This window comes from Sus scrofa, chromosome Y, assembly GCF_054392235.1.
Source record: "Sus scrofa isolate SSC_HxYL_T2T_F1_AM1 chromosome Y, Sscrofa_HxYL_maternal_Yorkshire_Landrace_v2.0, whole genome shotgun sequence".
NCBI lineage: Eukaryota > Metazoa > Chordata > Mammalia > Artiodactyla > Suidae > Sus > Sus scrofa.
This window is the reverse complement of record NC_139402.1, coordinates 20,471,637-20,485,884: the sequence shown is the minus strand read 5'-3', so window position 1 is coordinate 20,485,884 and position 14,248 is coordinate 20,471,637.

Genomic DNA, 14,248 nt, shown 5'->3' with positions numbered 1-14,248 from the left:
TGATATAGCCCTCATGTATATGTGGTTGAAAATTTTTGCTATCTGGGTCCAAAGTTGAGTCAATGAGAATGGAGTTCAAAATAGGTTGTCAGGGCGTCCCTCTGAAGTGCTGAAAATTGGATACTGTGTGGAGGATGGCCTGAGTTGCCATGCATCTATTCCAAAATAGTGGTTCTTTCTGGAATGCCAACTATATTTTGGATGGGATATCATATGAGGGAAGGAAAATATTTGGTTAAAAACTTGGACTGTTCCCCTGGCTGAGAAAATTTTTCCAAGATCAACAGAGGAAAGCTTGTGGCAATACTATTGGAGAGAAAGTGAGAGAAGGAGAAAGAGAGAGAGAGAGGAAGACAGACAGACAGAGATAAAGGAGATTTTGATTCAAGAAACCATAAATGGGAAGATTCCAGGGCCTAGGAGGTGTCATTGGTTCAGGTGGATATCCAACTTCATGGAAGTAACAGAACGCTTGCACAACATATTTCACTCATTATTAGTGAGACTATTGAAATGTGGCCCAAACATTTAATGCTCTTTACTGGAATTTATGGGTTAGAGACTCTGTTAGGCATGCTTTCCCACTCAAATGGCATGATGTAGGCATCATGGTAAAGGACAGGCCTTTTCCCTGATCCAAAAAAGTCACTTAAAATAGAAACTGATTCTAATGTTGTGTTCCTCCTAACTCTTTACTAGCTTTTATGATCAAGTCTATATCAAAAAAGCCACTTAAAACAGAAACTGATTCTCATGTTATGTTCTTCCTAAATCTTTACTAGCTTTCAGGATCAAGTCTATTTATGAAGTGGGTCTTTTTCACTCAAACATATTCTTTTAACCCAAAGAGTAATACTGTGTGTTTCTGGGATGCAGATTTAAATACAATGTTGACCTTGAACTGCCAAATATATCCAATAAATAAGCCACAATGCTATAGAAAGCAACTGGGATCAGAGTGGGTGACATTGCCTTCCTTCTGAATGTTCCAGGCCAACTGGTTGCCATGGCTCTGGGATAATGCCTACTGTGACTTGTGTCACAACTCCCAGTCTGTGAGATGAGTAGTATGTTTTGAACAGCAGGTGAGCGGATCTTACCCTCAGACCTCAAGTGTTGAATGATAGTCAACCTGAGCTGTTGTACTCTCCATATGTTGATACTAATCTAAAAGTTGTTCAATCAGAAGGGTTGTACATTTTGATGAAGACATGATCTCAATCTTTAGCCTCATGGACACCACAGTCATCAGTCTTCCGAGCTAGAAATCAATTACACAGACTTGCAGATTGATCATGGTATATCAAAGGGATCAGTGAGCAGACCATCTCAAATATTTTCCTAATAGGGAAAAAATTCTAGTGTATCATGGTGTTAATTAACACCTCATCCCAGAAAACAAACATTGAAAACATACCCCTCTGCCATTACCAAGCATGAGGCTCCTGATATCACCACTGATAAAGACATTCAAAAGGGGGAATTTGATGTCAGAGAGTGTTTTGCCTATGTTTTCTTCTAGGAGTTTGATGGTGTCCTGTCGTATATTTAAGTCTTTCAGCCATTTGGAGTTTATTTTTGTGCATGGTGTGAGGGTGTGTTCTAGTTTCTTTGCTTTGCATGCAGCTGTCCAGGTTTCCCAGCAATGCCTGCTGAATAGACTTTCTTTTTCCCATTTTATGTTCTTGCCTCCCTCGTCAAAGATTAATTGACCATAGGTGTCAGGGTTTATTTCCGGACTCTCTATTCTGTTCCATTGGTCTGTCTGTCTGTTTTGATACCAGTACCACACTGTTTTGATGACTGTGGCTTTGTAGTATTTCTTGAAGTCTGGGAGAGTTATGCCTCCTGCTTGGTTTTTGTTTCTCAGGATTGCTTTGGCGATTCTGGGTCTTTTGTGGTTCCATATAAATGTTCGGATTGTTTGTTCTAGTTCTGTGAAAAATGTCATGGGTCATTTGATAGGGATTGCATTGAATCTGTAGATTGCTTTGGGTAGGATGGCCATGTTTACAATATTGATTTTTCCAATCCAGGAGCAAGGAATATCTTTCCATTTCTTTACATTTTCTTTGATTTCTTTGATTAAAGTTTTATAGTTCTCGGCATATAGGTCCTTTACCTCTTTGGTCAGGTGTATTCCTAGGTATTTGATTTTGAGAGGTACAATTTTAAAAGGTATCGTATTTTTGTATTCCTTTTCTGATGTTTCATTGATGGTATACAGAAATGAGACTGACTTCTGAATGTTAATGTTATATCCTGCTACTTTGCTGAATTTATTAATCCGTTCGAGTTTTGGGGTTGAGTCCTTAGGGTTTTCTAGGTATAGTATCATGTCATCTGCATACAGTGACAGTTTGATCACTTCTCTTCCCATATGCATGCCTTTGATTTCTTTTGTTTGTCTAATTTCTGTGGCCAGGACAACCAAAACTATGTTGAAGAGCAGTGGTGAGAGTGGGCATCCCTGTCTTGTTCCAGATTGGAGTGAGAAGGCTTTCAGTTTTTCCCCATTGAGGATTATATTTGTTGTGGATTTATCATAAATGACTTTGATTATATTCAGGAATGTTCCCTCTATACCCACTTTGGCGAGGGTCTTGATCATGAATGGATGTTGGACTTTGTCAAATGCTTTTTCTGTGTCTATTGAGATGATCATATGATTTTTGACTTTTTTTTTGTTAATGTGGTGTATGATGCTGATTGATTTGTGTATGTTGAACCATCCTTGTGAACCTGGGGTTCAGCCTGGTCATGGTGTATAATTTTTTTGGTATGTTGTTGGATTCGGTTGGCTAAGACTTTGTTGAGATTGTTTGCATCTATATTCATCAATGATATTGGGCGATAGTTTTCTTTTTTGGTGGTATCTCTGTCTGGTTTTGGAATGAGGGTGATGGTGGCCTCATAGAATGTCTTTGGGAGTATTCCTTCTTCTTCAACCTTTTGAAAGAGTTTAAGGAGGATGGGCACCAATTCCTCTTTATATGTTTGATAAAATTCACCTGTGAAGCCATCTGGACCTTGACTTTTATTTGTAGGGAGTGATTTTATGACCTCTTCAATTTCATTTCTAGTGATGGGTCTGTTCAGTTGGTCTGTTTCTGCTTGATTCAGTTTTGGCAGGCTGTAAGATTCTAGAAAATTGTCCATTTCTTCCAAATTGTCAAACTTGTTGCCATACAGTTGTTCATAGTATTCTTTTGTGGTTTTTGGTATTTCTGCTGTATCCGTTGTGATTTCTCCTTTTTCATTTGTAATTTTGGTTATTCGGGTTCTTTCTCTCCTCTTTTGAGTGAGTCTGGCCAGGGGTTTGTCAATTTTGTTGACGTTTTCAAAGAACCAGCTCTTGGTTTTATTAATTTTCTCTATTGTTTTTTGAGTCTCTATTTTATTGATTTCTTCTTTGATCTTTATAATTTCCTTCCTTCGGCTGACTTTAGGACTTTTTGTTCTTTTTCTAATTCATTTAGGTGGAGGGTTAAGTTGTCAATTTGGGATCTTTCTTCTTTTTTGAGAAAGACCTGGATTGCTATAAATTTCCCTCTGAGCACTGCTTTCGCAGCATCCCATAAATTTTGAGAGGTTGTGTCTTCATTATCATTTGTTTCAAGGTAGTTTTTAATGTCCTTCTTGATTTCCTCATTGACCCATTGGTTTTTTAGTAGCATGTTGTGTAGTCTCCATGGAGTAGGTTTTTTCTCTTTCCTTTTCCCATGGTTGATTTCTAATTTCCTGGCATTGTGGTCAGAGAAGATACTTGAGATAATTTCCACGCTCCTAAATTTATTGAGATTCGCTTTGTGTCCCAAGATGTGGTCGATTCTTGAGAATGTTCCATGAGCATTTGAGAAGAATGTGTATTCTGCTTTTTTTGGATGTCGTGTCCTGAAGATATCAATTAAGTCTAACTTTTCTATTGTTTCCTTTAGGATCTCTGTTGCTTTATTGGTTTTCTGTTTAGAGGATCTGTTCATTGATGTGAGGGGGGTATTTAGGTCTCCTACTATGATTGTATTCTCATCAATATCTCCCTTTATGTCTGTTAATATTTGTTGGGTGTATCTGGGTGCTCCTATATTTGGGGCATATATGTTGATGATAGTAACATCCTCTCCTTGGATGGATCCCTTAATCATTAAATAGTGTCCTTCTTTGTCTTTCTTTATGTCTTTTATTTTAAAGTCTATTTTGTCTGATATGAGCATTGCGACTCCTGCTCATCAACATTATGAGTATTTTTCTCAGGTCAGTCTCCCAAAGCAATAGAATTAAGCCAAAAGTAAACCCATGGGACCTCATCAAACTGAAAAGATTTTGCACAGCAAAGGCAACCCAAAAGAAAACAAAAGACAACTTACAGAATGGGAGAAAATGGTTTCATATGATGCAATTGACAAGGGCTTAATCTCTAGAATATACAAGCAACTTATACAACTCAACAGCAAAAAAACCAATCAATCAATGGAAAAATGGGCAAAAGACCTGAATAGACATTTCTCCAAAGAAGATATACAGATGGCCAACAAACATATGAAAAAATGCTCAACATCGCTGATTATAAGAGAAATGCAAATCAAAACTACCATGAGATACCACCTCACACCACTCAGAATGGCCATCATTAATAAATCCACAAATAACAAGTGCTGAAGGGGCTGTGGAGAAAAGGGAACCCTCCTGCACTGTTGGTGGGAATGTCAACTGGTACAGCTACTATGGAGAACAGTTTGGAGATACCTTAGAAATCTATACATAGAACTTCCATATGACCCTGCAATCCCACTCTTGGGCATCTATCCGGACAAAGCTCTACTTAAAAGAGACACATGCACCCGCATGTTCATTGCAGCACTATTCACAATAGCCAGGACATGGAAACAATCTAAATGTCCATCAACAGATGATTGGATTAGGAGAAGTGGTATATATACACAATGGAATACTACTCAGCCATAAAAAAGAATGACATAATGCCATTTGCAGCAACATGGATGGAACTAGAGAATCTCATCCTGAGTGAAATGAGCCAGAAAGACAAAGACAAATACCATATGATATCACTTATGGCTGGAATCTAATATCTAGCACAAATGAACATCTCCTCAGAAAAGAAAATCATGGACTTGGAGAAGAGACTTGTGGCTGCCTGATGGGAGGGGGAGGGAGTGGGTGGGATTGGGAGCTTGGGCTTATCAGACACAACTTAGAATAGATTTACAAGGAGATCCTGCTGAATAGCATTGAGAACTATGTCTAGATACTCATGTTGCAACAGAAGAAACGGTGGGGGAAAAACTGTAATTGTAATGTATACATGTAAGGATAACCTGACCCCCTTTCTGTACAGTGGGAAAATAAAAAAAATAAAAAAAGGGGGAGTTTACCCCTCCACTCTTCTGAATGTACATAGCAATAGCTGGACACACATGCTAGCAGTCCAAACCAAAGGACTTTAAACAGAGGATGGAACCCTTATATTTCAGTTTGGATATCCATGGGTTGATGAGCACCAACCCCCTTTTGCTTCGGGTGCTGGCTGGTAGTGTGGTGACCAGGGCCATTGCCAACTTCTCAGTGGTGAAGAATTTTTAATGAAGAGAAGGAAGGTCTATATTTTGATACTACATGAGCCCTGAGTTGAGTGCCTCATGTTGTGTATTTTGAGGTTTAACTCCTGGAAGATAGGGAACTCTGTCACATCAAAAAAATGGTCTTGAGAAGAATGAGGAGTGTCCCAATTATAGATTGGTTTTGTATGAAAGCAGACTTGAACTCCTGCCAATTGTCAGCCAGGCCTTTGTCAAGACTGCTGAGACCATTTTTCTGATATTGATTCAATGAGACAAGAAGAGACACAGACTTCATTTCTTAAATCCCCCAAGCTCTAGTCCAGATATCCTCCTCCCCAGTGAATGCACAACACCAGAATGTTCAAATGTTCAGGAAAGAATATGCTTCCTAGAGTACTCATGTGAGTGGTTGAAAATGTTTATGTCTCTGAGTTCAAATTTGGGGGACAAGTAGGCCACAGTTCACAAGTGGTGATCAGTGGACCACCATGAATATCTGACAATGGGAAGAGTGTTGGCCATATTGCTCTAGTTAGAATTTCTAATCGTAAAGAGAATCTCTTTCTGGAGCACCAATTAAAATTTGGATGGGTGATTGGATGATAGAAGGAAAATATTATGTAAATATTTGGACTGTTCTCCTGGCTGAGATATTTTTTCCAGGATCCCCCAAGAAATCTTGGGGCAATAGGATTGAAGCGATTTTGCAGGAGAGATAGAGAGAAGAAGAAAGAGAGAGAGAAAGGAATTTTACCTCAAGCGGTAGTCCAGTGCAAGATCTCATTGCTGAGCATGTATCTGTGTTTTAGGTGAATATCTGAATTCAAGAAATACACAGCACATTTGTCCCAGATTCGTCACTCCTATTGATGTGACTCTTGAAATTTCACACTTGACATTCACTGATCTCCATTGGAAAATAAGTTTTTGAAGCCATGTTTGGCACACTCTTCCTCTAAAGTTTCACAATTTTTAGGTCAGTGTAAATGACAGTACATATTTTCCCTGGGATGAAATGTCACTTCCCATGTATAGGGCATTTCATGTTGTGTTCTTCCTCACTCTATCTTTGTTTTCAGCATCCAGGCAATTTTGGAGTTTGGTATTTTTTCTCACATATTTTCTTCTCCAAAGAGAGAGTTACTGTGTGGTCTTGGGATTTATTTTTGAAAAAAATTTGACCCTGAACTGCCCCCACATATCCATGGAAACAGCCATAATCATGTAGAGAGCAGGCGGGCCTTGAATATGTGGAGTTGCCTTCCACCTGAAAATTCCTGGGCAACTGTTTCCATGGAAATTGGATGATGTCCATGGAGCCTTGTGGCTCAACTGCCACTATGTGAAGTGAGAGGTGCTTGTAGGTTGGCAGGTGGGAATTCCTTACCCACACACATTGTGGGTTGGACGATGGGCACCCTGAGCCTTTGTTATGGAGGTATGTTGATACTGACGTAAATGCTGTTCTTTCAAATGGAGGTACAATTTGAAGAGTAATATTATCTCCATATTCATAATCATGGCCACGACTCTCATCAGTCTACCAAGCTAGACATCAATTATACAGATTTGCTATATTATAATGGTATATCTTACAGGGATGATGCGATGACCACGTCAAGTTTTTCCTAAATGTGAAAAAAGACTCGTGTCTATTGGACATTTTATTCATGTCATCCAAGAGTACAAACAAGGACATCGGGCCCTCTGCTTTCAACCAAGCACGATGCCGTCTATGGTACCAATTAAGTGGATACTCAGAACTGGAAAATTACAGCTCCACTCTTCTGAATGTACATGTCAATAGCTGAAACCACATGCTTGCAGCCCAAAGGAAAAGGAATGTTAGCAGAGAATTATTTCTGTATGTTTCAGGTGGGATATACATCTGTTGAAGAAGAAAACCCTATTTCTCTTTGGGGCTGGTTGGTAGTGTGGTGACAAGGGCCATTGCCATCAGGTTAGCAGTCCACATTTGTAAGGATGTGAATGAGTGTTGTTCTCATGTTCATCTGTGGGCCCTAGGTTGAGGACTTCACTTTTAGTGTATTGAGGTTTCCCTCTTTGGAGGAGAGCTGCCACTCTCCCTGCAAATCCTGGATCTAGAGGATGAGGTGTGCCCCAATATAGGCTGCGTTTGAATAACAGAAAACGTTCACTCTGGCACTTTGTCAGACAGGACTTGTTCAAGGATGATCAGACTATATTATCTTTTCCAACGGAGTGTAAAACCGTGTGGTTCTGGGATGCAGTTTTTGAAATAAATTGATCACCCTGAACTTTCACACATGTCCAGAGAAACAGCCACAATCATATGGAGAGTGGTTGGGACCAGAGTGGTTGTAGTTGCCTTCCCTCTGAAATGTCCAGGACACCTGGTTGCCATGGCAATGGCCTGATGCCCATTGAGCATTTTAGCCCAACTGCCACTCTGTGAGATGAGAAGTGAGTGTTGGGTAGCATGTGGGTATATCTAATCCTCACACCTCAAGTGTTGGATGATGGGCAACCTGAACTATTGTTCTGGTGGTATGTTGATGCTAATATAAAGGCTGTTCCATCTGATGGGTGGTAAATATTGACAAAAAAATATTATCTGCATCTTTATCTTTGATGAACAGTATTATCTCCAAATTTAGCCTCATGGCCAACACTCTCATCAGTCTCCTGAGTTATACATCGATTTTAGAGGCTTGCTATTTCATCATGGTATATATTAAAGGAATTAGTGAGCCAACCACCTCAAGGTTTTCCTAAGTGTGAAAAAAGATTCGTGCTTAACGGCCTATTTAAACAAGTCCTTCCAGAGCACAAACAAAGGAAAAAAAATCCCTCTTCCTTCAACCCGCATGAGATCTTCAATTTCAGCCCAATAGGGGAAATTAGAGCTCCACTGTTCTGAATTGCCAAGTCACTAGCTGATACCACATGCTACTCTCTATAAAGACAAAGGGATATTAACACAGAATGAATCCAGTTTGGATTTCCATGTTTGATCTGAAAAGCCCACTGATTCTTTGGGTTGAGACAGGTACTGTGGGGACCAGGGCTAGTTCCAGCAGGTTAGTTGTGTTCTAATTTTTAATGAAGGGATGGAGCATCTCTGTTGAACCACTGTGAGCCGTGGGTTGAGGTCTTCAAGTTGAGGGTATTGTGGGATCACTCTTGGAGAACAGAGGACTCTATCCTGACAATTGATGGTCTAGAGAAGGATGATGAGTATCAAATTGGGTGACAGTAACTTGCACTGTGGCACATTGTCTGCCAGGCCATTTTCAAGATTGCTCTGACCCAGTGTTCAGATGCCAATTCAGTGAGACATGTAGAGTCAAATTCTTCGTTTCCTAAATCCCGAAGCATGAGTCCATATATCCATCTCCCGAGTGAATCTACAATTTCTGATCATCAAGTTGTGGTCCGCTGCAGGAAACGTGATTCTTGATAGAGCACTCACCAAAATGTGGTTCTAAATATTTTGATCTCTGTATCAAATTGGGAGCCACGTAGACTGCAGTTCACATGAGGTGGTCAGCAGGTCACCGTGAACTACTGAAAATGGAAATAGTCGGGGGAGGATGCCCCAAGTTGGAATGTCTTTATTCCTACAGGGTAGCTATTACTGAAACATTGATTGTATTTGGGATGTGGGATTGGAATACAGAGGTAAAAAGTTGGGTAAAAACTTGGGCTGCTCTGCTGGATGAGTTCTCTCCTGGATGAGATATTTCATTCAGGATCATCCCATGTAAACTTGTGGCACCAGGATTTGAGAGAGTGAAGTTGGGAGAAAGAGACAGAGAGAGATAAACAGAGAGAGAGAGAGAAAGGAGTTTTAATTCAAGAACTAGTCCAGGGCAACCTCTCAGCACTGAACATATGTCAGTGCTACAGGTGGATATCCAACTTCAGAGAAGAAACAGCACTCTTGTCCCTGAGTCTTCAAATCTTATTTGCATCATTCTTGAAATGTAGCCTTAATAATCACTGTGCTCCACTGAAAAATAGACTTTAGAGCCTCTTTTTGGCAAACTTTTCCTCTAAATTATCATGGTGTGGGGATGAGGGCAAAAGACAGTAGATATTTTCCCTGATCTGAAAAGCCTCCTGCCATGTAATGTTTTTTTTATGTTATCTTCATTCGCAGTTTTTACTTGTTTTGAGGATCCAGGCTATTTGGGATATGGGTCTTTTTCACTCATATATTTTCTTTTCTAATCGAGAGTAATACAGTGTGTTTCTGCAATGCAGGGTTTGAAATAAAATGTTGACCCCGAACTGCCACATATGTTCAGGGAAATAGCCACCATTCTATAGAGAGCAGGTGGGCCCAGAGTGGGTTGTTTTTACTTCCCTCTGAAAGCCCAGGGCAACTGCATTATGCCCATTGAGGCTTTTGTTCCAACTGGAACTCTCTGAGATATGAGATGTATGTTGGGCAGCAGATGGGAAGCTCTCACCCACACATCATGAGGATTGGATGATGGGAACCCTGAGCTGTTGTTCTGGAGGTATGTTGATACTCATCTAAAATCTGTTCCATCATATGGGTGGTATATTTGACAAAAAAAAAGTCTATCTTTATCCTCATGGCCACAACTCTCATCAGTCTACGAAGCTATACATGAATTATACAGTCCTCATATATGATGATGGTATATCTTAAAGTGACCACAGAGCTGACCACCTCAAGATTTTCCTAAATGTGGAAAAATGACTCGTGTTTAATGGCCATTTTAAACATGTCATCACAGAGTGCAAACATGGAAAACTTGACACTCTACCTTCAACCAAGCATGATGCCCTCCATGTCACTCCTGATGTAGACAATAAAATGATTTCAGTCTTCTTATTCAACGTGCCAATACTGAAGGAGATGTTGTCCATCCAAATGCAAAGGAATATTAACATAGAATGAAACCAGAATATTCAGGTTGGATTTCTTCCCATCGATAAGAACAATATCATTTTATTGTTTTCATTTTCCATTCTATTAGGGAAGTGGGTCTTTTTCGTTAACATATTCTTTCAAACTGAGAGTAGCACTGTGTTGTTCAGGCATGCATTTTTTGAAATAAATTGTTGAACTTGACCTGTCGCACATGTTCAGGGAAAGAACCATAATTATGTAGAGAGCAAGTGGGCCCAGAGTAAGTTGATTTCCCTTCCTTCTGAACTTGCTAGGCCAACTGTTGGCCATGGCAGTGGCATGATGCCTCTTGAGCTTTTCTGCCCAACTCCCACTCTGTGAGATATAAGTTAAATGATGGATAGCAGGTGGGAAGCTCTCACACTCACACTTTGAAATTTTCTCCTGGATGTCCCCAGTAAATCTCTGTGGAGCAGGATTCAAAGACAGAGTGAGAGAATTATAGTGAGAGAGAGATAAAGGGAGAGTAAAGGAGAGAGAGATAAGAGTTTTTGATTGAAGTAAGAGACTGGGGCAGATTTAAGTGCTGAGGAGGTTTTCTTCTCATCAATTACAGAGAGAAAATATTTGTTAAAGACTTGACTGCTCTATTGGCTCAGATAAAACATCCAGGATCAACACAGGTAAACATAGTGCAGCAAGATTCGAGAAAGATGGAAGGAGGGAGAAGGGAAGAGAGAGAAGGAGAGAGCAAGATAAAGAGAGACAGAGAGAGAGAGATTCAAGAGATTTTGATTCAAGGGAGTCCTGGCATTATCTCAATGTGGTTCATGTATCTGTGGTTCAGGTGGATATCTGACATCAGGGAAGAAACAGCACTCTTGCCCAAGATTCTCCACTCATTCTTGGTGATACTACTGAAATGTGGCCCTCACTTTCACAGCTCCCATCTGGAAGATAGGCGTTAGAGCCCCTGATTGGCACTAAAATGGCATGATGTGGGCATAAGTGTAAAGGAGAGTAGACATTTTCCCTGAGCTGAAATGCTTCTCATGGTGTATTCTTCCTCATTCTTTCCTTGTTTTACTATCCAGGCTATTTGGGAAGTGCATCTTTTTCACTGACGTATTTACTTTCTAACTAAGAGTTAATACCGTGGATTACTGGGATGCAGTTTTGGAAAATATGTTGATACAGACCTGCCACACATGTTGAGGGAAAGAGTCATAATTATTTACGAAACAAGTGGGTCCATAGAGGTAGGAGTATCATTCCCTTTGTACGTTTCAGGCCAACTGGTTGCCATGGAAAAACCATGATTCCAATGAGCCCTTCGACCCAACTGCCACTCTGGGAGATGAGAGGATCATGTGTGGTGGCATATGGGAATCTCTCAACCCTACACCACGAGTGTTGGACGATGGGCACCTTGAGCTATTGTTCTGGAGGTACATTGATATTCATGATAAGGGTGATCCATCAGATGGGGGGTACAACTTGATGAACAATAATATCTCCATCTTTAGACTAATGGACACCACTCTCATCAGGTTCCTAAGTTAGACATTGACAAGAGAGTCTTGTTGTTTGATCATGTTATATCTTAAAGGGACCAAAGGGCCCACCATCTCAATACTTTTCCTACATGTGAAAAAGACTCGTGCTTAATGGCATTTTGAAATACATACTTCCAAAGAAAAAAAGACGGAGGTCAAGACCCTCTGCCTTCACCCAAGCATGAGGCCCTCAATATCACCCTGGAAGAAGACATTCAAATGGGGAAATTAGAGCTCCACTGTTCTGAACATACATGTCAATAGCCTAAGCCACAGGCTACATGTACAAATTAAAGGAATTTTAACCAAGAATAAAACCAGGATATTTCAGGTGGATTTTCCATAGGTGGATAAGAATAAGCCCTCTCTCTTTTGGTGCTGGTGTGTAGTGTGGTAACTAGGGCCAGTGCCAGTTTTATGTGGTGTCCATCATTGTAAGTAAGGGAAGTAGGTTATTTATTGTGATCCACCATGAGCCCTGTGGTGAGGTCTTCAAATGGAGGATCTTGAGGGTTCCCTTTAGGAAGAGAGGGTTTTGGTCAGTGCAAATTGAGGGTCTAGAGAAGGATGAGGAGTGATCCTAATAGAGACTGCTTTTGCGTGACAGAAAACTTGCACTCTGGCCAACCATCAGCTAGGCCTTTGTCAAAGGTGCTCAGAACACTGTTCATATGCCAATTCAGGGAGGCCTGAAGAGCCAGACTTCATTTCGTAAATCCCCCAAGCATGAGTAAACATATCTTCCTCCCCAGCAAATCCAGAAAACATGATCATCCAGGTGTAATCTTCCTCAGGAAAGCTAATAACTGCAAGATTGCTCATGTGAACTTGTTCAAAAAATATTTTGATCTCTGAGTCAAATTTGGGACCAGGTAGACTGAAGTACACATGAGGGGGTCAGTGGTCACCATTAAAGGCTGACAATGGGATGAGTGCAGGGAGGATTCACTGAGTTGGAATGTCTATTCCTACAGAGGAAATATTTCTGTACCACCAATTTTATTTTTATTTTGTTTTTATTTATCAGAATACAGAAGGAAAATGTTGGGTAGAGACTTGGACTACTCTCCTTGCTCAGATATTTCACACAGGATCACCACAGGTGTTCCTGGTACAGCAGGATTAGAGAGAGAATGAAGGAGAGAGAAACGGTGTAAGAGGGAGTCCTGTGTGTGTGTGTGTGTGTGTGTGTGTTTGTGTGTGTGTGTGTGAGAGAGAGAGAGAGAGAGAGAGAGAGAGAGAGAGAGAGAGAGAGGATATTTTGATTCAAACAACTGTCCAGTGCAGAACCTCAGCACTGAGCAAGTATATGTGGTACAGGGGGTTATCCAACTTCAGCAAAGAAACAGCACTCTTGTTCCAGATTCTTCATTTTTGTCATGACTTTGAAATATGACCCATTCATTCACTTTTCACAACTGGAAGATAAGGCTTAGAGCCCCTGTTTGACCCCCTTTTCCATTAAATGGCATGATATGGGGATCAGGGTAAAGGACAATATAAATTTCCCATGATCTAAAAACCCCTTCCCATGTAAAGGACTTTTCATGTTATGTTCTTCCTCACACTTCCCTTGTTTTTGTATCCAAGCTATGTGAGAATACATCTTTTTCCCACAAACATATATTTCCTACTGAGTGTTTATAATATGGACTACTGGGATACAGGTTTTGAAAAAAGAAATTGTGGACCCTGAACAGCCACACATATTCATGGAAAGAGTCATCAGTTAGTCAAGAGCAGGTGATCGCAGATTGGGCAAAATTGCCTTCCCTCTGAAAAGAACAGGCCAGCTGTTTGCCATGGCATTGGAATGACTCCCATTGAGACTTGCAGCTGAACTCTCACTCTGGGAGATGAGAGGTGCATGTTGAGAGGCATGTTAGAAGATTGCATCCTCACACCATGAAAGATTGATGATATACACCTTGAGGATTATTCTGGAGGTATGTTGATGCAGAGTAAGGGATGATATACCAGGTGGGTGGTAAAATTTGACAATGAATATTATCATCGTCTTTAGCCTCATGGCCACCACTCTCCTTAGTCTACAGAGCTAGACATCAATTATACAGTGTTGCTGTTTGTTCATGGTATATTGTAAAGGGACCAGTTACCTGACAACTCAATTGTTTTCCTACAAGTGTAAAAAGACTCATGCATTATGACCGCTTTGAAACACCTCATTCCAGAGCTGTAAAAATGAAACCAGGCCACACTGCTTTCAAGCAAGCATGACGCCCTCA